At 44.4% G+C, this 25,151-nt stretch overlaps 1 long non-coding RNA gene across 1 annotated transcript in view; it reads right to left on the reverse strand.

Moving 5' to 3' along the window:
* LOC118530699 (uncharacterized) overlaps nucleotides 1-25,151 on the reverse strand; it is an 85,385-nt gene that overhangs the window by 48,803 nt on the left and 11,431 nt on the right. The window contains exon 3 of the long non-coding RNA XR_004914777.2: nucleotides 17,889-18,021. This is a non-coding gene — a long non-coding RNA (uncharacterized LOC118530699). The remainder of the gene's footprint in view (nucleotides 1-17,888; nucleotides 18,022-25,151) is intronic.

The following is a 25,151-nucleotide window of genomic DNA, read 5'->3' on the forward strand; positions in this document are numbered from 1 at the left end:
GATGTCTTTTTCTCAAATTCCCAATTCAGGAAAACACCAATGTGAACATAGAATGTTTTTAAACCCTTTAAGATGAGTATTCAATGTGGTTATAGAGAGAGCTGTGTGGAACTTACTAGGCTATTGTCGCTACCAATTAATAGTGATAAAAATAATAGTGATAAGAGTAATTTATAATTAGCAAGTTGATTATTCTGAAGAGTGCTTCTAAAATTTTTGAACTACTTTCAAATGAACTAACAGTTCCCATAGAATCCTGCTTATATTCCTTATCATTCTGGGGGTTCCTTTGATAGTTTAAAAGGAAAAGCAACCTAACCCTTACCTAAGTTATCACAAATTCAATGAATCCATGTACTACGATGGATCCTTCCATCCTGTCTGCAACAGAGGGGAGATTGCCCTGAAGGAAATGACCAGGAGGCTCTCATCTCAGCTGTCCCCTATCCCTAAACCCCTGGGGGCATCAGTCCCCAGGTCCTCCCTCAGGACTCAGTTTTCTGTAATATGAGGAACATGCTCAGACATATCAAAGGTCTCTCCAAGTCATTTATTTATTCACTTCTATTTATTGAGCGCCCACAGGTGCCAGGCATGGCTCCAGGCACTGGGGACAGCATTGAATGAAGCAAAATCCTGGTTTTCTTGGCATTTCGTCTTCTTACCACCCATTTGGACCTCTGAGCTTCTCTAACATCGGTTATAGAAAGGGCTCCTTTCTGTACTTAAACGTACGCTGCCTTGTATCATGCAAATTTAACTGGCCTACCAACTCAATTATAAACCCCAGGGAGCAGAGACCAGGATTCCCTCTACTGCATTCCCACAGTCCTTAGCACAACCCTAGGCCTCCTAATTTTTCAATTAGGAAAGCACAGTATCTGCACATAGTAAAGACTTGATAAATGTTTGTTGGATGAATAAAGATCTTCCAATATATTGGACATTTACAGACATCTTTTTCTGTAGTCCTCGTAAGAGCCCTGAAAGGTAACAATTCACTAATGGGGAAAGAGAGTTTAAGTGACTTGCTCGAGACACATAGTAAGTGGTGATCCTGGGTGCAAGCCCAGGTCTCTACATTCATGAAATAAAATATAATGTGAAACAAGACTGTTTCTGAGCTATGCACATGCATACTGGGGACAATAAGCTCTTCAGAGAAGGGAAGGATTTGTGCTGGCAGAGTGGTCTGGGTAGAAATTATGGCAGAAGCAGGGCTTCCGCTGGACTTTGGAGGATGGAGGAGGGGAGAAGGATAGCAAAAATGACAGCACATGAATTGTGAGGCTCAGTCCCCAAGCAAAGACCGGGGATTGGGATCAGCTGACTCAGGGCACCTTAGCCAACTGATGAGTCTGAAGCACGTTTCTCTAACAGCTGGAAAGTGATGGGAAAATAATTGTTCAATATGTGCCAAAGACCACTAGCCTAACAAAGCATGTGGGAGAGCTGGAAAAGAAGCCAGATGCCCTTCCTGCTGTGAACTCCAGACTGCAGGGCAGAGCGGCTGGTGCAGCACCGGGGCCTGCCCTGAGCAAAGCACTGTGGGACAGGGGAATTGGGTGCCCTCATGGGTCTTCAGTGAGGGAAGGAGAGCCCTTCGTATACTGCTTCTGCAAAGCCTTGACCTCTGCCCTGTGCACTCTGACCCACTGGCCTCCCCCCAAAAAGGTTATTTCACACTCACAGGATGTACCAGAGACCTCCCAGGATGATACAGGGAAAACATCCTGGACTTTGATCCTGGTGACCAGGGTTCTAGACCCAGCTCTGCCATGTATGGATCTGTGACTTTGAACATGACACCACTCATGGTCTCTGCATGGTAGTATGGTAGAGTGCCTTCCTCACATAGGGCAGGGTCTTCAAATGAGTTGAGATTAGTTTAGTGCATCAAGACCAGGACTTATTGGAAAGGTATGAATTGGAATAGCATGGACATACCAATGTGCATCACATGTTGGGTGAAACTTGTATTTCAGTTGTTTATGCATAGCGGATGATCATGTTAAAATGATTTCTCATCGTGCACCATGCTCAGAAGAGTCTGAAAGCCCCTGGCATAGCCTCCCAGGGTGAAAGGTGTGAAGTCAGACAGTCTGAGTTTGAACCCAGCTCAGCTACTTGCTAGCTATGTGACTTTGAACAAATTGTTTCACCTCTCTGAGCCTTGGTTTCAACATCTATAAACTCAATACGATATATTAATAACTTCATAAGGTTGTTGAAAGAATCAAATCCTTCAATCAACAAATCAACATAAAGTCCTTAGGACAGTGGCTGGCATTCAATAAGGGAACAGTACCTGCTACAGTGTCTGCATTTGTCATTGAGGCACTGGACCAGAAAACAACTAAGGTCCCGTGGCTCTAACCATAGGCCCTGCTTTTTGAGTTGAGAAAGACTCAGAGAGGTCCTAAGACTGGCCCAAGATCACTTGGCTATTGCTCAGTTCCAAGAGCCCAGTTTGACTTTTCTGAAGCCTTAGCCTTAGCTCTGATCCAGACAGGCCCAGAGAGCAAGGTGATGAGGCACAGCATTGCAAGGGCTTAAGGTTCCTTTGCCCAGGCCCTGAGATTTCTTTACTCAGAGGTGAAAAGCACCGGAACCCTCTGACAGCAGGCATGTCCTGAAGCATCAAAATGGACTAACCACACTGCAATAGAAACTGGAAGAATGCCAGAGGATTACACCTCCCAGGGACCAGAGACCCAGTTTTGTAAGATGTACAGCCAGCTACCTTGTGTTTTGTTTTTGCCTATTCGTTCCCCCAAAGTAACTCATTTATTTCACAAAATATAAAAAATACAGATCACAGTTTATCAACAGCTTCACAGCATGAATTAAACATGGTTAAACTGTTCTTCTACTAATATACAATATGCACAGCATTATATATATGCCTATTTGGTACATATGTAATACAAATGGTAATTTCCAAGTACGGTGAGTAAACCTATTTCCTCATAACTTCACCAGCATTGGATTTTACTATTTTACATTTGCAAATTTAAGAAGCATGTAAGGACACCTATTCTAAATTACTTATCTTTAAATAGAGTATAATGAGGCTGACGTTTTTTTCCCAGGTATTTACTTCCTGCTATCTTTTTTTTTTTTTCCCTAACATGCAAGTCTTCCTGATCTTTCCATAAGCAATACTTATTACGTGACTGATATGGATTGAGTTATATTAGGTAGTAGAAGAGCAATGTTTATCAAAGAAATTACAAAAAAAAAAAAAAACTGAATATACTTGCATTGTGAGTGAAGGGAGTGAAGCTTAAGTTCCTAGCAGACAACACCCCACAGTCCTGGGAAATCTATTACAAGGCGAGCTAGATACCTTTTCATCATCATGTTACCACACTTCACCCGGTGGTAAGTCCAAGTCCAAACTCTAGAGAATGGTTGGCAACATCTAACTTGGGTGGGACAGGAACCCTCCTCAGAGGGTTGTTCCCTACACCCTTCGCTCCTGAGATCCTGTTCAACACATATTATCAACAGGTTTGTTCATGAACCCCAGAACCACAACTCAAGGCCATGAACACCCTAACCCAAGCAACCTAGATATCTGGGTCCCTGAGAACTCTGAGCTATGGCCATGCCTTTTCTCTCCAGTGGTCACATCACCTAGTCAGATCGTCTCCTCATCAGATGACTCCTATTAACTAGATTGTGTCCTCCCAAAATGTGTATGCTGAAGCCCTAATCCCTAATACCTTAGAATATGACTTATTTGGAAATAGGGCCTGTAAGAGGTAATTAATATTAAATGAGTTCATATGGGTGGGACCCAATCTAATATGACTGTTGTCCTTATAAGAAGAAGAAACCCCAGGGATGCACACACGCAGAGGAAAAGCTGTGTGAAGACAGCTGGAAGGCAGCCATCTGCAAGCCAAGAAGAAAGTCCTCAGAGGAACCAAACCAAACTGATACCTTGATATTGGACCTCCAGTACCCAGAACTGCGAGAAAATAAGTTCCTGTCGTTTAAGCCACCCAGTCTGTGGTATTTAGTTACGGCAGCCTAAGCAGATTAATACAATGACCCAACAAGAGCCCAACGTTTGGGAACCCCAAAGAATGGGCACCCTTAAAATAAAGTTTTGAGGTTTCCCCTCTCAAAGTTTTATCCACCCAAGATAGAGAGGTCACTGGCCAGCTTCTTTCCTTCCATCAGTCCTTCCCCAACACCTTTAGAACATTTGCTATGGGCCAGCACTGTGTCTGCAGCTAGGCATGATGTCTGCAGATCCATTCCTTTCACACCCCCAGCTTTCTGGGCCAATGGAGGCATCACTCGCCTCAGCCAGCCTTTTGTTCTCCACATCATCCCATCAAAAATGGAGGTTGGGCGGGGGAAGGACCTCTACCTGGAACCAGGCCAGAAGGCATTGGATTAGAGCATTATACATTCATCCCCTGTCGTCCTTAGACATTCTATATACAAAGATGACGCCAAATTAAAACAGCTCAGTGCTGTCATTTCCACAGGCCTGTTAATTCAGGAACTTGGCTCTGGAATGGTCACGACAAGAACCAGCTTTACTACAACGGTATCAACAACAACATGTGCGGGGCAATGTCACTTCAAATAAGGTCTAAACCAGTCTACTTCCAATTGCAGCTTGTAACAACTGTTTTGCCTATAGTTCTTCCTTCTATGAAGATTTCTCTATGTCTATGAAGACATCTCTACCAAAGACACAGGCCTTGGCGCCCTATATGAAACTGAGGAAACCAGAGGTAATATCATCTTGGTCAAAGTCAACAAGACCACCTTCCAACCATCCCTGTTCTGGGAAAACAGCCTGTTTTGCCCAGAGGCCAGCAATGCCTTCAGGGCATGTGGTATGCTATATGTGACCACGTTGTGGTCCACAAAACTGAAGAAATATTCTATATGTATGACACCAAAACCCACATGGAAACGTCCATTTGCCTCCAGTTCCCAAGGAAGTGGTGAAATGTGACGAACCTGCACAATGGCCCAACTGTCCCAAAACTCTACATGTACAGTGGCGGCTACTGGACCCACCACAATGTTTACTTTTATCATGATGGATGAGGAAGACAACCAGAGAGTCAGGCCACGCCACAGGATAATTCCTTGGAACTGTTCATAGGGAAAGTAGACATACCTGTATTTGTTTGTTTGTTTGCTGCCTGTGTGTTTCTTGTGTCAATCTTACACAGGAGGCTTTCCTCAGACGTTTGGTAACCTTGGCTATCTGTTTCACGTCTAGGAATAAGACATAAAAAGTTGATTGGTACCCTGCAACCTAGAAATTCCACTCCTAGGTATATACTCAACAGACATGCACACAGATATGCACCAAAAGATACATACAAGACTATCATAGCAAATCTATTTGCAATAGCCCAAAACTCGAAACTACCTAGAAGTCCATCAGTAGTAGAAAGGATTAATAAGTTGTGGTATATAAACACAAAAAAATCTATAATGATATACAACAATATGGATGAATCTTACAAACATAATGTTGAATAAAAGAAACCAGAACCAAAAGCACACATGCTATATGGCTCCATTAATTTAAGGACAAAACTATTAATTATTAATAGGCAAAATTATTAATCTATGGTATCAGAGGTAAAGATAGTGATTATCCTTGGGTGGGAATAGTGAATGTTCCACCTATCTAAAGCAGAAAAGCAAAGAAAAACAAAAATACACTACAGGGAGAATTTAACACACCGTTCTCAGTATAAGACAGATTAAATGGACAAAAATTAAGCAAAGACACAGAAACATGCAAACTTGGGATTCTGATTAGAAGAGCATTAAATTTATATATTAACTTTACTTTTTTAAAGATTTCATTTATTTGACAGAGAGCACGAGCATGGGGAGCAGCAGAGGGAGAGGGAGAAGCAGACTCCCTGCTGAGCAGAGAGCCCGATATAGGGCTCCATCCCAGGGTCCTGGGATCATGACCTGAGCTAAAGACAGAAGCTTAACCGACAGAGCCACCCAGGCACCCCTATATATTAACTTTAAAAGGATTTATATTTTTATAGTAAGTTGTCTCATCCACGAATATGGAACGTCTCTATGTTTGTTAGCATAGAGTAAAGCTATTGATTGTATACTTATCTTCCACATAGCCACCTTTCAAAATTCCATTAATTGTAATCACTTGCTATTAGGCTGGATTTGCAATCCAACCTGACAAAAAAGATAATTTTCTTTAGTAATATTCATAGAGACTATTTCTTTTCTTCATTTATTAGTGAGAACCTCCAAAATATGTTCAATATTAGCAATGATAACAGCCTTGTCTTATTGATATTAAATGGACAACTCTCTCAGGCACTGTTCAGAATCACAAGGAGTCTGTGCCCCTTGGCCCCCATGCTCAGAAGTTACCACGGTCCTGACAATCATTGCCCTTCACTCCAGGAGCAAACGAAATCCCGGAGCTGCGGTCCCCGGGCAGGCCCCGCAATCCCAGTTCAATCTCCACTCCTTTCTCTTCTCTCTAACTAGCTCAGGCCGCCATCACCTGGCTCTGGAGTGATTACAGCAGCCTCCCAACTAACTTCCCTTTGTCTCCTCCTGTCCCCTTCTGTGCTGTCATGCAGTCTGTCCAGCACACCGCCACCAGAATGAGCTTTCAAAATGCAAATCTGGTCAGGCCCCTCTTCTTTTTTCCCCACTGTCTGAGGACAAGGATGGTGTGTGGCCATGTGAGTTGGTCTCTGCCTGGCTCTCCAGCTCCCTCTCATCCACTCTTCCACATTGTGAGGGAGAACCAGCTGCCTCTCAGTCCTCTAGAGGCACCCTGCCCCTTCCTGTCTCCACATTTTCACACCTTTTATTACTGCCTGGAACACCCTACACACATGCACATGTGTGCATACACACACACACACACACACACACACACACACACACACATTCTCTTTCTCTCTCCCTAACTCATATATATCACCAATGTCATTGACTCCCTGGGTGTATACTATATAATTATTTGTTCAATGTCTTCATCTCTAGCCTGTATATCCTACCAGGGTAGGAACTGTGCATTTTTGCCACCCTTAACCCAGCACCCAGCACAGGGTCTGGCCTAATAATTTTTTTTTAAAGATTTTATTCATTTATTTTGAGAGAGAGTGAGCGCGCACAAGTGGGGAGAGGGGCGGAAGGGGAGAGAGAAAAACTCAAGCAGACTCCACAAGGAGCACAGAGCCCGACGTGGGGCTTGATCCCATGACCCTGAGATCATGACCTGAGCTGAAATCAAGAGTTGGCCACTTAACCGAGTGAGCCACCCAGGCGCCCCTAAATTAATAATTAGTTAGCAGGCCAGCGATTATCAGCCTTTTATATTTCACAACCCACCAATTTCGGTTTTATCCCCATAAAAGGTGGCTGGACACAAAAGTGCCTTTTATTCTTATTTTTAAAAATGCTTTTGGCTAGGCACTTAGTATTACAAGGTTGGTTTCCTTCTAGTCTCAAGACTGGGCACCACTTGGTCACGTCATGCAGTTTCCTATCCTCTTTACCAGCCAGGGATGGGTTGTGTGTTGAGATTGTCATCCTTCCCTGATTCACCATGACAAGGCTTTGTGTGGGGAAACGTGAAGGACATAGAAGTCTCAGGATGCCAGGGAATGCCCACATTGCTTCCCCCGTCTGCACGCACTTGCCCCCAGCATTCCAGCCCCTTCCATTGAAACCCAGCCCTCAGTGCTGCTGCCTAACTCCGACCTGCCTGTGCTAGAGCCTCTGCCCAGGGTTTTGTTCTGTATTGTGTCCCATTCTCACAAGTAAACACCCAAGAGTTAACTGGCTGGAGTGGGGGGGTGTCCAAATCCCCCCCCCCCCCCTTAATGATGTGCTCTAAGAAAGAACTCAAAGCTGGCGTCCCTCCCTGGAGCCTGAAGTCTTGAGGCAGAGACAGCATCTTATGGATACCTATCATTTTAGCCTCCCTGTTGGCCTGCCCAAAGTGCATGCGGAGGGCATGGCAAGGCCTGCGGGCAGAATTTCAGAGCAATTAACTACAAATGCAAGAGGCCTCCCCTCTCATGTTGTCAGCCAAACCACAAGTATATTCCCTTCACTTGTTATAATGTAGCCAAGACAGTTAAGTATTGTAACTGTGGCACAAAGAAAACCCCTGTAATTAAGGGCGATGTGGTGAGGAGAAAAGGCCTCTGGTTCTGGAAGCTCAGCCTCAGGTTGAGCAATAGAGCAATATATATATTCCCCACTAGATGGCAGGCTTCCTGCTTTATTCCCCAATCAGCTCAATTTCAAGTTGAGAAATGATTCCAAAGAGCACTCCAACAATCCAATCCCCCAAAGTACCTAAACACGCTCAGATTCATAGAATGTTAAGGGTGGGCAAAAATTTGGTTAATTTTTTTTTAGCCAAACCATTCATTTATAGAAGAAGAAAAGTGAGAACCCAAGAGGTCAGTAGACCCTGGGTTCACAAATTCTCCCAGGCCATCTTGCTTTTCTGTTATTCCACCCTGCCTCTTGACAAAAGCTATCCAAAAATTGTCCTGAGAAGAGGTATGACACGGGTGTGTTCAGTTTCTGTAGAGCAGCGTTATGATACGTGCACTTTAATGTGTATACCTCATACTGACAGAGAAAACAACTCTTCCATAAACAGTGGGATATTTAACTAGTTTGGGTCTTATAATTATTCGTGAACTTGGCTAGTCCTTGGCTAGTGAGCAACTTGAAGTCTGGGATCCCTTATGCAGCTCTGTGCTCCCACAAGCCTTATACAACACCTAGCAAAAGGACACATCAAACATCAGAGGTGGTTGAAGTAAATTAAAAGCAGAGTGTCTGAAACCAGCTGGGTGACTTTATCTAAGGGACTTGCTTACTAGGACCTTGACTTCAAAAGAAGAGAGTGTTGGGCGCCTGGGTGGCTCAGTTGGTTAAGCGACTGCCTTCGGCTCAGGTCATGATCCTGGAGTCCCTGGATCGAGTCCCGCATCGGGCTCCCTGCTCGGCAGGGAGCCTGCTTCTCCCTATGACCCTCACCCCTCTCATGTGCTCTCTCTCTCTCTCTCATTCTCTCTGTCTCAAATAAATAAATAAAATCTAAAAAAAACAAAACAAAAAAAAAAAACAAAAGAAGAGAGTGTTAAATTTATACTATCATCTAAATCTCTAATTGCAAAATATAGAAGAGAAATGCTTAGGGCAGTGCCAAGAAGGTTGTAGGAAAACGGTTCTCAAACTGTGGTCCAAGGTCCCCTAAGGTTTCCCTTTCCCTTTTCCAACCACATGTCTGTGTGAGGGCAGACTTTCTTTTCTTTTTTTTTTTAATTTTAAGTAGGCTCCATGCCTAACATGGGGCTCGAACTCATGACCCCAAGATCAAGAATCACACGCTCTACTAACTGAGCCAACCAGGTGCCCGGCGCCGGTTTTCTTTAGAAACTTCAATCAAAACAATATATCATAAAAGACTGGATGCACAAGTGCATATGAGAATCTATAAACTAAACATTAAAAAGATTTGTAAAAATGCCATTCTCAAAAATTTCTTTGTTTTGGAAAATACGGTTACTGTTTATAAAAATATGTAATGTATGTTAATATGCTCTGGGTTTTTATAGTTATTTTAAATAAGTATTTTTAATTTCTCAGTTATAATTTCTAATATAGTAAGGCAAATATCAAATACCTCATATAAACAAAAGCTCTTTGGGGTTCTCAATCACTTGGAGAAGTATAAAGGCTGACCCAAAAATTTGGGAACCACTATGCTGGGAGCTTCATTAACCCCTTCATTAGCTCTCTCTTATTTATCTTTCATTCTTCAAAATCAGAAAGCTAAATATCTGATGATGTTAATTTTGGCATTCGCTACAATAACAACAACAAAAAAAGATAAAAGAGACATCCTGAATGTCTAATATCAGGGGAAAGGATTAACAATAATAAATATGTTCCACAAACCCAACGGAATTAAATATTATAGTTATTATGTAATAATAAAATGATTAAATGACATAACATTAAGAGTAAAAAAACATGATTCAGGATGGCCACTAACCATAAAAGTGTGAGAGTGGAACCTAATACATAAAAATGAAAACACTAAACACCCATCATATTGTGTTTGGATGTGAGGTTATGGATGTTGTTTTTCTTTAATTAAACTAGTGGCTGTTACCACGTCACTACGTATCTTTTAAATCAGCATTTTTTTTAAAGATTTTATTTATTTATTTGACAGAGAGAGAGACAGCGAGAGAGGGAACACAAGCAGGGGGAGAGGGAGAGGGAGAAGCAGGCCTCCCACTGAGCAGGGAGTCCAATGCGGGGCTCGATCCCAGGACCCTGGGATCATGACCTGAGCCGAAGGCAGACGCTTAACCGACTGAGCCACCCAGGCACCCCTAAAGCAGCATTTTCAAGTAGCATTTTCAGACCGGCTCCCCCCACCCCCATGTCTCCTATAGTAGGGCAGAGAGGCCGTCATCTTTTTCCACTTGACAAGCCAAAAAGCTTCCCAATTTTGAAAGCTAACTTCCTCCAGAAGTTGTTGTCTGAACAACCCCTGCCAAGTGGCCAGTCTGTACCACCAGGGCCCGGCCACGGCAGCCACGGTGCCACGTAGGAGGGTAGGCGCTCAACGGGAAGTCGTCGGTGCTTCCCAGCTGTCAGCGAGCAACAAGGGGTCTTTGTGAATGGAACAAAACTGCATCTCCCCCTCCCTCGCTGGCTGTCCTGCACACCCCCCTCCTGCACTGCCCCCAACACACACACACACGCATGCACGCACACACACGCACAATGTGGATTTCTGGTTTGCTTCTTAGCGTATTAATAAACTCCCTCTTAAGTGAATGGCTTCTGAGGTTTCGAAGTGAAACACATTGTCAGAAGGAGGATGCAGGCTTCGAGGAATCCTTCCTTTCAGTCCATTCACTGGGTCCTGTGCGCATTTTGCCCAAGACCCCCTAGGGTCATTCTTCCTCTTAACTCCAAATATGCTTAGGGTGCTATTTCAGACTCCCCGGACAGGGCAGCAGGTGTGAAAAAAATCCACCGGAGAATGAAGGAGATGATTTTATTCGGGCTATTGCAACTGGGTGGACATTCATTAACACAGAGGAACATCTCAGAGAAAAGGAAGGTGGGCCTGAGATTTTGCAGAGGCAAGACAGTGGGGGGTGGAGGAGATGACAAGTCTTGTGGCCGGGGGGGGGGGGGGGGTAGGAAATAGGCTGAATCTGTGCCAGCAGGGAGGGAGGTCCTCTGCAGTTTCTCTCGTGTCTCAGCTCTCTGGCTCTCTGTGAGCACAGGGCTCAGATCAACTTCAGCATAGTCAACAGGTCACCAAAAATCTGGCCTGTCTTGTAGCTGAGAGGGAAGCAATGAACAGTGAGAGTGTGGTCCCAGACGCCTCTGGGCGGGGAGGGCACCACAGGCAGAGACCCATGAACGAGTGGACATATCTCCAGGCGCTGTTGGCAGCTGAAATTTTGCTCCCTAAATTCAGAAGTCTTCTTCTCCCATCCTAATCCTCTCTCCCTTGCCTTCTCATTTGGCAGGTGGGTGAGGATACTGTTGAACAAAAACCAGTTCAACTGCTTTTAATTCCTCTAAACACACACACACACACACACACACACACACACACACAGGCACACACACAGGGGGCTTGGTTCCAACTTCCTGGAAGAAAGCTGGCCATCACCAGAAGATTCTAACCAAATATTTGGGGTTCCTGAACGATGTCTTTTGAAGAGAAAAAAAAAGCTGAGATGTTTGAATCACTCCAGTCACAACCTGAAGTTACAATTTTCCTTGACAGTGAGAATAGCCTTTCCCTTAACATCTTCTGTGATAAAGGCCGGGCCCCCCCACCCAGCTTCTCTGCCCCAGAGCACCTCATTTCAACGAGTCTGGCCAGATGTGGGCACATGTTCCGTTCACACAGCACAGGGTTTAAGGACGGAAGAAAAGATGAGCTGTTTCCCCCCGTTAGCGGGTCTTTCCACCCCTGCAGAGAGGGTTTGTGGAGGATTTGTGCGGTTGGCTGCAGATAAAACAATAGGGGTGGGAGCCGCTTTGGAAATAGGGGGAGGGATGGGGATTTTTCCATCTGGAATCACAAGGCTCTTGGTGGCAGGGCCAGATGGAGCCACAGTCTGTCTGTGGAGACAAAGCTTCTCTGTAAACTGGTCATACAAACAAGAATATGAGGTTTTTGACAACACAATGGCCAAGAGAAAGGAAGCTGAGCTTGGCTATGAAATGCCAAGGGCAGATCGCTCCAACTTTGGTGGATTAAGCCCTGAATGTTAGTCAGCTAGGAGCTTCCTTGAGCTGATGAAAACAAGATTGTAAAGCTCTGCATTCAAACCAACTCTGTCAGCCAGTCCCCATTCTCTGAACTTAAGTCATCTTTCAGCTGGGAGCGAACACACTTCCTTAACACACCGGAACAGTGTTGGGACTTAAATTACTGCAAAGAATTTTATAAATGCTGAGTGTCCCTGTCCACACTCTTAATGAACATCCTCTAAGCTGCACTTAAGCCAAATTCCAAGGTATAATTAGGGCTACTAAACAATGATATAATGTAGATTCCAAGTTTGCTCGAAGCTCCCAACATCCGATTAGAGGGATGGCAGCAGATTTCCCAGAGCACAGGAGATGAAAACCATCTGTCACAGCCTGCTTCCTAAGCCCTTCCTTCCAGGAAAGCTCTTTGTGTCACCGAATAATGCCAAAAGGAAGGCCTTCTTGGCCCTTAAAGCCCGTCTTCCAACCAGAGATCACTTATCCAGCTGTGTGCACTCGAGAAAGTCACTTCCCCCTCTGAGTCTTCATTTTCTCTTCCGTAATATGCAGCAGTTGGACATGTTTGGGTGTTTTTAAACTTTTTTGAAGCAATGGAACATTGGGTTTTTCCCCAAAAGAAAACTTCAGGATGGAAGTCTGTTTGTAAATATCCTATGTCGCTTGGTGGAGGATATAATCAGCATGCCAGCGATCAGACTGAGGGAGGGAGATAGCTCAGCTCTAGGTGCCTTAAACCCCCACGAGACTCTCAGTTCTAATGCAGTGGATCCCTCCCTGCAAATATTAAGCACTTTATAAATGTTGTATGGGAAAAACTATGCGCCTCGGTGGAAAACTACACATCATTTAGAGCACGCTCTTCCAGGTTATCTCACTATGATGCTAGGGGACCCTTTCATTGCCTTTGAGCTGTTTTACAACTCTGTAAATTGTGGACAACCGATAGCAATGCAAATAATTCTTGTTTACAGACGTACAAATAAATTCCATCCTGTGTGGAGGCTTAATTAACTTCCCTCCCTAACTCCCAAGAGAAAACAAGTGTCAACATGCTTTTACTCCATATAAATTTGTGCTTCTTTGACTTCTCATTTGACATCTCAGCTGCACTCCTTAATAATGAGCTAAATAGGGGTGCCTGGGTGGCTCAGTCAGTTGAGCATCTGCCTTCTGCTCAGGTCATGATCTCAGGGTCCTGGGATTGAACCCCGCGTCAGGCTCCCTGCTCACGGGGGAGTCTGCTTCTTCTTCTCCCTCTGAGCCTCCCCGCTGCTTGTGCTCTCACTCTCTCTCCCTCTCAAAAGAATAAATTAAAAATCTTTAAAAAATAATGATCTAAATGAAGTCTTTAACATGTGTTCATCTATATCTATGTGAGAGTCATGGCTTTAGCTTTCTTTTCTAGTTCTTAGTTTAGCTACTGATCCCCAATAGCATTTATACTCTCCACACAATTGCCTTTAGAAAACAGGTGACAAAACTAAAAGGCAAACTATGGAATGGGAGAAGATATTTGCAAATGCCTTATCAGATAAAGGGCTAGTATCCAAAATCTATAAAGAACTTACCACACTCAACACCCAAAAACAAAAAAATCCAGTCAAGAAATGGGCAGGGGGCACCTGGGTGGCTCAGTTGGTTAAGCGCCTGCCTTCGGCTCAGGTCATGATCCCAGGGGCCTAGGATGGAGCCTCACATCAGGCTCCCTGCTCAGTGGGGAGTCTGCTTCTCCCCCTGCCCCTCCCCCTGCTCATGCTCCCTCTCTCTCTCTCTCTCTCTCAAATAAATAAATAAAAATCTTAAAAAGAAAGAAAGAAATGGGCAGAAGACATGAACAGACATTTCTGCAAAGAAGGCATCCAAATGGCCAACAGGCTCATGAAAAAATGTTCAACATCACTCAGCATCAGGGAAATCCAAATCAAAACCACAATAAGATTCTACCTCACACCGGTCAGAATGGCTAAAATTAACAAGTCAGGAAGTGACAGATGTTGGCGAGGATGTGGAGAAAGGGGAACCCTCTTAAGCTGTTGGTGGGAATGCAAGCTGGTACAGCCACTCTGGAAAACAGTATGGAGGTTCCTCAAAAAGTTAAAAATAGAGCTACCCTATGACCCAGCAATTGCACTACCAGGTATTTATCCAAAGGATACAAAAATAGTGATTAAAAGGGGCACTTGCACCCCAGTGTTTATAGCAGAAATAGCCAAACTATGGAAAGAGCCTAGATGTCCATCAACAGATGAATGGATAAAGAAGATGTGGTATATATATACAATGGAATATTACTCAGCCATCAAAAAATGAAATCTTACCATTTGCAACGACATGGATGGAACTAGAAGGTATTATGCAAAGTGAAATAAGTCAGACAAAGACAAATACCATATGATTTCAGTCATATGTAGAATTTAAGAAACAAAACAGATGAATATAGCGGAAGGGAAGGAAAAATAAAATAAGATGAAATCAGAGAGAGACAAACCATTAGAGACTCTTAACTCTAGGAAACAAGCTGAGGGTTGCTGGAGGGGAGGTGTGTGGGGGGATGGGTAACTGCCTGATGGGCAATAAGGAGGGCACTTGATGTAATGAGCACTTGGTGTTATATAAGACTGATGAATCACTGAACTCTACCTCTGAAACTAATAATACACTCTGTTAATTAAATTGAATTTAAATTGTAAAAAATAGATAAATAATTAATTAATTAAACAACAAAGTGTTGTGTTGGGGCACCTGGTGGCGCAGTCCATTAAGTGTCTGACTCTTGGTTTCGGCTCAGGTTGTGATCTCAGTGTTGTGAGATTGAGCCCCTTATTAGACTCCACTCTCAGCAAGAAGCCTGCTTAAGATTCTCTCTCCCTCTCCCTCTACCTCTCCCCACAACCCCTGCTCTCTCTCTCTCAAATAAGTAAATCTTGGAGTGGCTGCGTGATGGACATTGGGGAGCGTATGTGTTGTGGGGAGCGCTGTGTGTTGTGTAAGACCAATGAATCACAGACTTGTACCCCTGAAACAAATAATACATTATATGTTAATAAAATAATAATAATAATTAAAAATATAAAGTGTTGTAGAAGTGCCCTCAGAAAAGTAACATATGAGCCTTAGGAATAAGAAATAAGAGGCAAAACAATAGGGTTAATAGTAGCCTGGCTCCTGCAGGTCGGAGAGGACCGGCAGGGGGAGCAGTTACGCCAATTCAACAGGGTGGGGGACTGAGAAGGCTGCCTGATGGGAGCTGGGAGCTCAAAGAGGAAACAACCAACCCGACAAGGAGAGAACAGAAATGAGTATTCTGATCTCGCTATCCTCCCCTCTCCCCATTGGCCTGGGCCAACTGGATGCAAGAAAGTAAGAAAGAATGGATCTAGTCATACATGCTGGCAGCCTCCAGGGTCCGGCACGGTGGAGGGCACATCCCTGTCATTCAGACAGCCAACAAAGGCGGTTTGGGGTGAGAGTCAAACCACTCACAGCTCTATATTAACACGACCTTACTATTCCCTTGTCTTTAACAAAATAACTTTACTATTACTCCAGAAGATTCTTGCCCAGAAAGACAAAAGTTGCAAATGACTTTACTGTTCATCCCAGAAACTTCCTGAAAGACTGATCATCTCTCTCATAGGAAGCATCAAAAGACAGTTTACACCCCAAGACTCTTTGAACCCCTAGGCTGGAAATCCACACTTTGCTGTGTCCACCAACCCAACTATTTATTATATCATGATCCTTAACATTCTTAATTAAACATGTCACATCCACCTTGAAAGAGCCACCTGAAACCAGGCTTAAAAGTCTCAATAAATACCCCAACTCTGCCCTCCCTTGTGAGCCACACTGAGGCCCTGTGGAGTGGTGCTCTCCCTTACCACAGTGAGCAATAGGCTCAGTCCTGCCTTCTCATCCCACCGTTTGTGATGTAGAAGAGACGGCATTCAACAGCAGGGAAAAACATTTGGAGGCAGCTGTGTATGTGAGCCTGAACTATTCAGGAAGGTTTCCTTCCTGCTCCAGTTCCGTGGGATGGTGGCATAAATATTCTTTTTCTTTTTCCTATGTGGATATACAATCTAGAGTTTGGGGGCTGGCAGGAGCTCAGGAGATGATCTAATCCCTTCCCTCCCTTAGGGATGAGGTCGCTGGGACACACAGAGACGGTCAGCCAGGACAGGGTCTGAATCCAAGTCTGGCAGCTCTAGGCCAGGGCCCAGCACACGCGCCTTCTCTCACTTGCTCATTCACTTCGAACAACCATTTCCTGCAATCTGGGCTCTGTGCCTTGGGACAAGTGCTCAGAGACTGGGTCATAGTTTCAGATATCTGCCCCCTTTGCCACCTGCCCTTGTGAAGCAGATCCTGAGCTCCACATTCTTTCCTCAAGAAAGCATGAAAGGGCAGAAAGCTGAGACCAGTCTGAGAACTCCCAGTTTCCGACCTCTGACGTCTCAACACTTGGGAAGAACACAGAAACCTGTAGGTGACAACCAAAACATCGAGCAGAGAGGTTTTCTCTGGATGGGTGTTGGAGGGGAGAGGATGAGAACAAAATGGGACATGGGTCCCAAGAAGGGCAAAGCTCCGGGGATGCCCATGGCAGACCCCTGAGAGGGAGTGTCTGTGTGGACAGATCTTGAGAGGGGCTCGAGGTCCCTATGCCACAGAGCAGCAGAGAGCCCCCACACCTCCCCAGGGCCACATGGGAAAGACTAAGGGATGGCCCAGGAGTGAGTTGTAGGACCATTACCTGGACCAAATGCCCTGGCATAAGTAGGTCTTGGCACCATTAAGACCCCAAAACTTAAAAAAAAAGTGGGAAGTGGGTGCTGTAGATAGAGGGGCAAGACAGTCAGAGCTAATGAGGCTCCAGGCTTTCTCCCCAGAACTGGGTCAAGAGGACAGTGTCTCTTCTCTCTCAGCCTAGACTGATCAAACTCCCGACCAGCACTGAGGGTGACCACTCCATAGGGTGACTTCCTACCCTGGGGTTGTAAGGAACCCTTCCGCAAAGAGCAGTCCCGAGCAAAATGATGCAGGAATGATGGGTGCCCTCTTTGCTTTTAAAATAAGCCCTGATCTTCCCAGCAAATGGAGGGGGTTAAAGTGAGGGGGGGTCTTCTGGAGGGAGTGGGGCAGGGAGCATATGCAGCCTCACTGCCCCCCCCCCGGGGGAGGGGGGAGGGCAGCAGATGTGACCCTGGTCTGACCCCACAGGAGCTCCCTGTCCCCTGCTGGCTGCCGGCCAGATCTCAGACTCCAGTCTTTCCCACTGCCCAGACTTTCAAAGGAGGGAAGGAAGGAAGGGAAAGGGGGGTAGGGAAAGAAGGGATCTAAGAGAATGGAGGTGGGAACTGGTGGGGAAATGAAAACCCAAGAAGAGGAAACATAATGAGTAACTAATTATGAACTCGTGGCACCTGTGTCCTCAGTGCTTTGGGTCAACTCTTGCCTGGCTGGGCCTCTCACGGGGGCTCAGGAGGGCTATGTGCTGGATCCCCTCAAATTTAGAGCTCCAAATGAAATGCTGAGAAATGCTGAGAAGCACAGACCTGTGTTTTGAAGACAATGCTCCACCTTCAACTTGAAGTGTGTCCCCATCCTGAATGACTCCAGCCGCAATGCACTTGAACTGGTACCGTTCACAACTTCACTGATGACTGTGGCCAGTTTTAATGGGCTAATCTGTGGAAGGCAAACATTTAAAATAAATCACAAATTTTATAATGCTGTTTGGGTTCTGCTCTTTGTTTTTTAATTTACAGGGGACCTTTAAAAACAGAGGTGACCCCAAGTCTCCCTCAATCCCTGAGCAGCCCTGCCGTAGGCCCAGGCCTCAGACCCTGGAGGACACCCACACGAACAAGGAAGGCCCCACCAAAATATTCAGGAAGGAAGTCATGGCACCGTAACTGCTCCAGAAAAAGTTATTCTGACACTTGTTCAAATGGTAAGGAAGATTTTATTTAAGGTTATTCCAATAGGTATCAAGACTGTTACAACAGGGGAGAGAGATGGGACTCAGCTCCAAACCCAACAAGAACAGGTGGGGATTTATAGCCAAGGAGCAGGTTGGAGGGTGGGCATTTCTAGGAGGAAACCTCAAGGCCAGGGTGTTCTTGTTCAACCCACTTCATAGGATCCTTGCTGAAGGCAACCAGGGTGATCGAACCTCAAGGGTGGGGGGATTCTCTCTAAACTGATCTGGCAGGGTTCCTGCTTCTGTAACTGGGCTCTGCAGGCCCAGCAAGGATAGGGCCAAGGTCAAGGCCAGGTCAAGAAGAGCGCTCAGAGAAACCTGACTCAAATATGATCACAGAGAGCCTTTGTCTCAAAGGGTCCCCCAGCTACCGTGACACCCCAAGAACTCGTCTTCCTTCATGAGAGCCTACAAGGAGGTGAGAAAGGAGACAATCTGAATCCCAGCTCAGGGAATATTTTGAGTCCTGGCACTGTACCCCCATTTGTTGGTAACCGGCCCTGACTCCCTCCTCCCATGAGCTTGCCTCTCAAGGGAGGGGACAAAATGCCAAAGACTTGCCTTCCCAGCCTTCTTTGCAGCTGGAAGCAGCCTTGTGACCCAGTTCTGGCCACCAAAAGAGAGGCACAATTCTCCCAACTGGCTTTTAGGAAATGTTTTCCCGTCTGGATGCAGAGTGGGAAGACACCACGCCTGTTACTGAGGCGGTCATCCCCCACCATGAGGTGGCAAGCCTGATGTCAGGAAGCATGCTGACGATGGAAGGAGGGGAGCCCAGGCCCTGGGTGACATCGCTGAGCTCTTCCACCAACCCCCAAACTGTCTACACCCAGACTTCTTCATGAAGTGAGATCATTAAGTGGCTTTTTGATGTAAGCTACTCTTTTGCAGGTTAGAGTTCTACAACTTGCAGCCCAAAGCATTTCTAATATCCCCCACCCCCGCAATGCTGGAATTTGTAAAGGATACAGAGACATCTAAGCCTAGGTTTCATCCTTCTATTCTAGAAGTTTATAGTCAAGTTGGGGAAACTAGCCATATATACATGTGCTCAATGTCCTTTAAAATTAAACGACTTAGAATATAAACAAGTTTTAAACTAAAACTAACAGCAACTCCACTCCTGGGAATTTTTCCTCAGAAAATCCAAAGATATCTACCGAATTACAACACATGATAGAGAAAATGCAGACATACCCCAAACATTCCACAATAGGGTTGACATTATAACCCGTACATATATATATATTGTGAAGTCATTAAATATGGCACTACACTTAATGAAGGAATTCTCTAGGTGATAATCAGAAAAAAAAAAACGGTTATTATCTTGATATTACATAAATCCTGTCTTGTGCAGAAAAGCATCTCTGAGTCTAGGTTATGTGTGAAGCTGTCAGCAGTGATTATTGCTATATGGTGGAATTATTATTGATTTTTATTTTCTTTCTTTACACTTTTCTGTACCTTTTGTATTTGGTGCAATGAACACATATTTCTTTTTTAACAGTTCCACTAAGAATGTCTCGAAAGGCAATGGATTGGGAAGACTATATATCTAACGGAGCACTGTGGAGAGCTTTTAAAAATCTACCAACTATTTGCAGAACAGTATAGTATGAGGAGGTAGGGTAGAGAGTACAAAAAATAGATCCATAGTCCCACACACAGGTCGTGGCTTCAAAGACCAAGTGCCTATTTGGGGAACTAAGACATAAACAGGTGAAATGGCCCCATCCATTTCTGCGGGCTGTAGAATATTTGTCATTAGCCCATCCTTCCCAATGATATGATATATATTGAAGTGAAACTGAACTGTAAGTACTTGCCTTTTATAAAAAAAACTCTACACAAAATTTTTGTATTATATCTGGTATGGACAGAATGTAATTCAGGCATTGCGAACAGCTTCCAGGAAATGCTTTCAGGGCTTTTAGGTTTGGGGCTTTTTTAAAGATTTTTTTTTAATTAACGTATTTGACAGAGAGAGAAAGAGTGCACACAAGCAGGCGGAGTGGCAGACAGAGGGAGAAGCAGGCTCTCTGCTGAGCAGAGAGCCCAGTGTGGATCCCAGGACCTTGGGATCATGACGTGAGCCGAAAGCAGACTGACCCACCCAGGTGCCCCAGGCCTTTTAAGGTTTGCCTAAGAATTGTTTGCAAAGTCTTTATTTAAATACTCTGTCTATAACATAGAACCTAATTCACAACAAAGACTTTTGTATTTCTTAGAGGCATAAATACATCAGAGGATCTCTCAATTTCTGGAATACTTCCAAATCCTAGTGTTATCAGCTTAAAGTCTATGATACTCTGATCAGCTCATCGCTTACTTGATGTGATTCTGATGCTCCCAGCAACATAGTTTACTTCCCGGGTTTGACCCTCTTTCCCAGTTTCCCAGTATATTCTAGCAAAATAGGTAGCTTTCCAGCACCCTTTAGAACAGCATTAAAACAATCAAGATTACATTTAACATTTGAGTACAGAACAAGATGGTGAAGGCTGGCAAAATACATCACCCCAAAATATGCCACGTTGGTGTAAGGACTATTTTGAGCTAAAGACACCTTAAGAACAGCAGATGCAAAAAGGTCATTCTGACCTCCCCTTTCCCTGGAAGCAGAAGTTAAGGCTTTCATGTGAAAGATGCCCTCCCTATCCCGGGAGGAAAGAAACATTATCATCCCCAGAGACAGGGATGGAGGCAGAAAGAAATCTGTACAAACGGACCTTTTTAAAATAACTTATCTTCCTCTAGTCTCCCCGTGTATTTTAGGTACTTTTCCACAATTGCTAGTCTTTGTTCAATCTAGTATATAAGCACCAGGTCCAATCTGCCCTTTGGGTCTTCATTTTCCTCTGGGGGCTCCCACATACATGCAAAACTCTGTATGCTTCTCTCCTGTTAATCTCTTTTATGTCAATTTAATTCTTAGGAGCAGCCAGAAACCCTAAGAAAGTAGAGGTAAAGTTATGCCCCCCCCCCACTACGCGCTCTACGTTTATTTACTAAAACTGTTGGTTGGGTTCACTGAGCCACCCAAGATCCAAATAATATTGATTCATCCCACCCTTGGGGTCACCTCTGGCTCTGAACTGCTTCTGCTGAATTACTTGACGTTAGGAATCATCCTGCCATCCTGTTCCTGTGGCCATTGCTCTGCATACCAACCTAGGCATTGGCCTCAGACCATTTCCCCCATGCACACAGGGGCGGGTGTGTTTGTGTGAGTGCGCACACATGGGCACACCTGTGTGGTGAAGGCTGTACTAAAAATTGATGCATGGCCCTCTCACTTCTTTCCTCCCACCCCCAAATGTGGGAACTGGGTTCTCTGTTTGGTCGCTTTGGCCCCTGTTGCCCAGTACCGTTGGCATCTCAACTTCCTCTTTATTCATTCGGTCAACAAATATTTATTGAAGGCCTACTGTGTGCCAGGCACTATGCTAGGGAAGAAAAACAGTCATGATCCCTAACTTGAGAGCTCATAGTCTCTGGTCAAAGACATACCTTATTTGAGGAATGACACCATCAAATATAGTTCCTCTAAGTGCTTTTTCCTAACTTGATATTTTGAAATACTTTAGACTCACAGAGAAATACTATAGAATTCCTATGTACCCTTTGCCTTCAATAACATCCTACATAATCATGGTACAATGATCAAAACCAAGAAATTTACATGGATACAATACTATTAAGTAAGCGATGACGCTTACTAGATTTCTCTAAGTGTTGTTTATTACATTAATTCTTCAATCATTGTAGCAATCATAGGAAGTAAATACTATCATTGCTCATTTTATAGATGCAGAAACTGAGATTCAGAACAGTTAACGTAGTTTGCTGAAGATTTCAGCTTGGAAGTGGCCAAGTGAGCAACGCAAACACAGGCAGCCCCCTGTAAGGGACCTGCTCCTCCCACTGAACTATATACCGCCTCTTAACATGGCCCCGGCCAGCCAAAGCAGCTTTCCTTGTTCAAACCTGAAGAAACGTACTATCATCACACTGCAATAAAATGGCTAAGGAGCCAGAAGAAGTTGTAACCCTTGGATGCCATCTTTAGAGCCCAAACATTTGCTTCCAACATCAAAGTTGGCTTCAATAGCTAAGGCTTCCCAAAGGAAATTACTATTGCAACCACTGTTGATGAAACAATGTTCTTTAGGCTAACAAAGGCTGACTTTCAAACATTTCCCTCGGGGGGGGGGGGGGGGGGGGAGGGGGGGGGAATAACTTCAGTTGATACATTTTAACTCTCAAAAGGAAGTTTCTTTGTAAGAAACTGCAAGAAATGCAGATGCAGGTCAAGGACCGCCAAAACAAAGGCTTCAGGAAAACCCTGGCTTCCTCTCAAAACCAAACCATTTCCAATAGTCCCACTCCCGCTAACTCAAACCCAAATGCAATATGCCTTCACGAGTCCATCAACAGCAGAGTCATTCGAGATTAACTTGGGTTTGCTCTCCTCTGCTTTCAAGCAGATAGCCAGGCCCTTTGGAACTGCTTAGCTTCTGGATTTTGCAAAGCAGAAGGCACAAGAACTTGTAGTCAATGCCTCCTTCACTATTTTTGGGGTGGGGCACGGGGGTGGGGCAAGAAGTAAGGGAATATAGTGAAGAGCGGTGTGCTACATCAGGTGGGGAGTGAGAATAGCAAAGGGCAGAAGAGAATCCCCCAGCCTGTGATGGGGAGCCATGCACCTCTTTCTGTCAAGATCTGAAGCAACAGTTGGCTGTCTGGTGCACCTAAGTGGGCTGAGCCCCAGGCACCAAAGCTTCAAGTCTTCTCAAGAGTCCTGGCCCCAAATGTGGCATAGCGGCAGGGGCCTAAGTCTAGAACATGAAACTGAGACACAGGGATCTCAGAGTGGTCAGTGGGATTGAGGCTGGCAGAGTATTTCAGATGAGGCTTTAATGCTTAATGTTTTAAGATCTTTGTATAACCTGGAGAAGGCAGAGTGCTATGGGGAAGAGCCAATAACCACTGAAACGTAACTTCCCATCAATTCAACTGGCAAGATAAACCCAAGTTGATTTAAAGAATACAAAGAAATGTAATAGTCTTGAACATCTGAGTTCGTAGACTAACATTCACACCAACTATACATTCATCCATTTGTTCATCTGACAAGTAGTTATTGAGCTTCCACAGAGGTCTCGTACACAGAGACAAGACCTGAGGTCATGGTGGTTTCCAAGACTACCAGTGCTCATGCACTCAGAGACATTCACCCTAAACCAAGGAGAGGCCACTACAGTGTCGCTGATGGTAAGAGAAGGCGCCAGGACATGTTATAGGCATCATAAATGACCCATATTGCGTTGCTACTCTTTCACTGTTAAGTTATGCATAATGTATCAAGTTTCACAATTATCTATGGATTTATTCCAATGAAAGAATCACAGATGAATGCAATGACTTTGCTAAAATAATGTTCATCTTACTGTTACAATAGCAAAACCCTAAAAACAGCAAAAAAGATTAAATATATTACAATATATCCACTCTTTGGAACACTACACAGGCATTAAGAATGTTGTTAGGGGTCCTACTTTTTTTTCAAAAGATTTATTTATTTATTCATTGGAGAGAGAGAGAGCACGAGCCGGAGGGGTAGAGGGAGAGGGAGAGAGAATCTGAAGCAGACTCCGTGCTGAGTGCAGAGCCCCAGAGCTGAGAGCATGACCTGAGCTGAAACCAAGAGTCGGCTGCTCAACCGACTGCACCACCCAGGCGCCCTATAGGTGCTACTTTTATAATTAAAAATAAAACACTGAAGAGTCCTGGAGAAGAATATCTGATAACACAGAAAAACATGAGCAATGTATTGTTAAAAAAATGAGCAAATATGCTCACATTTTTGTAATAATGACACAAATATGTATATCTGGGCAAATATGCTCACATTTTTGCAATAATGACATAAATATGTATATGCATAGACGTGTGTTGCATGTACAGGATACGGGAACACTGGGAAGATATACAAGAAACTATTAAAAGTGGTTATTTCTGCCAGGGTTGCTTTATGATTTTTATGGGCCGTAGGCACTTTTGTCTTCATGGACCCCTTCCCCCATAAAAAATGTTAAAAATTATATTTCATAGTGGCATTGGTATGAAGATAATACAACCCAGGCTGGATTCATTGTTAAATGTTCATTATTATTCATTTTTTTCTTCTCATTTTAGGAGAAATTAAAATGAAAATATTCATGGGCGCCAGGCTCTGTGCCTCCAGGGGCTATCAGATGACTTGGCCCTCATTTCTGAGTAATGGGATTACTTGATTTTTATTTCCTTTTTGCTTATGTGCGTTTTCTAAATTTTCAATACCCTAAGATTTATTCTATTACTGTAACGAAAAACCATTTGAACAAGAGATTGGTAAACTAAAGAAATGGCCCATTTTACGCACTGCTTACACACAATACTGAGAGTGGATACAGCTTCTGGGGGCAACACCCTCCAGGGACTTTAAAACATCCCCACCGGATACAGCCTGGCATCTGCAGCACTGCTGATCTAGCCCATCCAAGGAGTTCCTGCCAGAACCAACCAAGAAGACGAAACCTCTAGTTTTCAGGACAAAGTAGCTCTCTGGCTTACCAAAGAGAACGGGTTCATGCCTTGTCCTTTTCACCCAGAGAGGGCTCCACCAACCCACACTGGCTTTAGTTCTCCAGGAGCACGGATGGTTGGCCATGTTCCAGCCACGCTCTCTGGGCCACTCTGAGAAGCATTTAGACAAGGAGGGCAGGCTTGGCAAATAGGCAATGGCACTAACCTTCTACGGCCTCATCCATGGCACTGGGCATCATAAGCT

Source organism: Halichoerus grypus, chromosome 8 (assembly GCF_964656455.1).
Source record: "Halichoerus grypus chromosome 8, mHalGry1.hap1.1, whole genome shotgun sequence".
Classification (NCBI taxonomy): Eukaryota; Metazoa; Chordata; class Mammalia; order Carnivora; family Phocidae; genus Halichoerus; species Halichoerus grypus.